Genomic DNA, 2,500 nt, shown 5'->3' on the forward strand with positions numbered 1-2,500 from the left:
GAGAGAGAGAGAGAGAGAGAGAGACTTAAAATATCGAAGCATCAAACAATATTTTTTCGAATGTTGGTGCTATGAGGAAAGACAATAGAAGAAAGGAGAAAAACAGGCACAACAAATAAAGCGATTGTTCGCTGTCTCTGAAACTTGTACAGAATTGCAAAAAAGTTGCTAAATTGAATTTTTTTCATCCTCATGAATAATAAAACCTGGAATCCTTTGTCCATCCTCTCATGGCTGACGCAAATGGCTCATTGCAAAAGCAATGTTAAAACTGGAATTCCTTTGAACAATGTGATATTTGCAGTATGTGAAAGATAAATAGAAAAAATACTAATTTTTAAAATAAGTCAGCTAAACATATTACTAAATGACTGTTTCAGTAAGTAGAATGATTTCATACACAGTTTATGAAAGAAAGAGGAAAACATTATAATAATAGCTTGAGCTGTATTGACACCAAGATCCTATATTCAATGAAGTCATTTTCGACATCTAGCTTATCATTTGCTCTGCAGAAGCAAAAGGTAACCTAGATTCTGGAGATCTCACTATATGGGAAGCCGGAGAGACTAAGCCCTTGAGTGGAAAAAATAAAATGGTTTGTTCATTATGGTAAGGATCACTGAGGAGGAACTAGTGAAGACGCCTTGGGTGGAACGTGTTAGGGAATAGAAGGTCGACGGGAAGCAAATTCCCGAGATGTATACGAGTATTATACTAGTACCATCCCCAGTGAATTTGCCATGCCCCTAGGTTAGTTTAGGTTAGGTTGGGTTAGGTCAGTTCCAAAAAGTGTCAAGATAATGATTAGGGTGCGGGAAACATAATGAGACTATTTTCAAGAAGATACTATGGTTAGTTTTCAAGATATGGCTTACATCTTTTTCATGAGAGGTCGTGGCACTTGCTTACAGCTAGTGCATATGCCGATGGGAAGGCAAAGGATTTCATGATGTGAAGTGATGGAAGACTGGAAGAAGACGTTTAAGAAAGGACGACGATTGTAATTAGATTCAGTTGAAGAATAAGTATGGAAGCAGCCAACCCCTTAGCTTACAGATAGTGTTGGATAATATGCCAGAGAACCTACTTAAAGTAGATTACTAAGCAAAAGAGATGTAGCAACATGTAACCTCTCTCAATACAGCGATCAAATTCTGTTATCTAAATTTTGCAATTCATACCTGGAATATATATATATATATATATATATATATATATATATATATATATATATATATATATATATATATATATATATATATATATATATATATATATATATATATATGTATATATATATATATATATATATATGTATATATATATATATATAATATATATATGTATATATATACATATATATATATGTATATACATATATATAGTATATATATATATATATATATATATATATATATATATATATATATATATATAAATACTTACCCTTGAAAATCGCAACATGGATATTTTCCATGTATCTTGAATCCCTGAGAGTTTCCCAATTTATTCCACAAATGGCTAAGATAGATTCTCAGTTCTTCCTTTGGTATTCATCAAGAAAAAAAAAACATGAATTGCAAATATTACATTTTACAAGTGAACAACAAAGGAAAATGATGTAATTATTCCCCTCTGGTGGCAGAGACCTGGTAAGTGTGGTAAGGTGTTAGCGAGTATAGGACCCCTACTGTGGACCGCCGAAACCCACCAGTCTAATGTATTGCTGGCTTTCTTTTCCTATTATGATAACCTTCAGCCTAAGAAACATGCGCATAAAAATGATTTGGCAAATCAATAACTGTAAGAGGTAGCTCATATGACTGATTAGAAGAAAATTAGACTTAGAGCATTATTTTTGAGACCGGGAAATTGTTCCAAGGCAAAGCTGGCTTACAAGCAAAACCTTTGCTTTGTTCATAAGTGATCAATTAGCTTATGGATTTAAAAAAAAAATTATGAACATCTTTGACTGATATTATTAGGAGTGCTTGCGTTCATTTTCAGATTTATGAAATAAATATGAAATAGCACTTCTTGCTTTGCAAAAGATCTTATTCGGAACTTTGAAGAATTTGAAATTGAAGTTATATAAAAGAAAAAGTAATGATGGGAAAAGCAGTTCTGGAGCAAATTGAGCAAATATGAAAAAAAAATCCGAAAAGTACCTGAGGCATTTCAAATTCTTACGGGAAATGGATTACTACACAACAAACTCACGTTTACATTGAGATTTAGTTAAGAAAAATTCGGAAAAGTAGACATTTAAAAGGTGTTAGGAGGAAAGTGATAAATCCTGAAAATCTTAAAACTTACAATCGTTCATGAGTTAATGTACGCCTAATACCTTTCGTGACCAACGTGGCTAATGCGTTGGCCCTAAATTCGTGGTTCGTGACGTCGCATTATTCAGCCAAATGGAGACGCGTTTAAGATGTCAGCTGGTGACGTCCATACTGCTCGCCCTAGAACACGCTAGCCTGCTTTTTTTTCCTTT

The sequence above is a fragment of the Macrobrachium nipponense genome, chromosome 27 (genome assembly GCF_015104395.2).
Source record: "Macrobrachium nipponense isolate FS-2020 chromosome 27, ASM1510439v2, whole genome shotgun sequence".
NCBI classification, from domain to species: Eukaryota; Metazoa; Arthropoda; class Malacostraca; order Decapoda; family Palaemonidae; genus Macrobrachium; species Macrobrachium nipponense.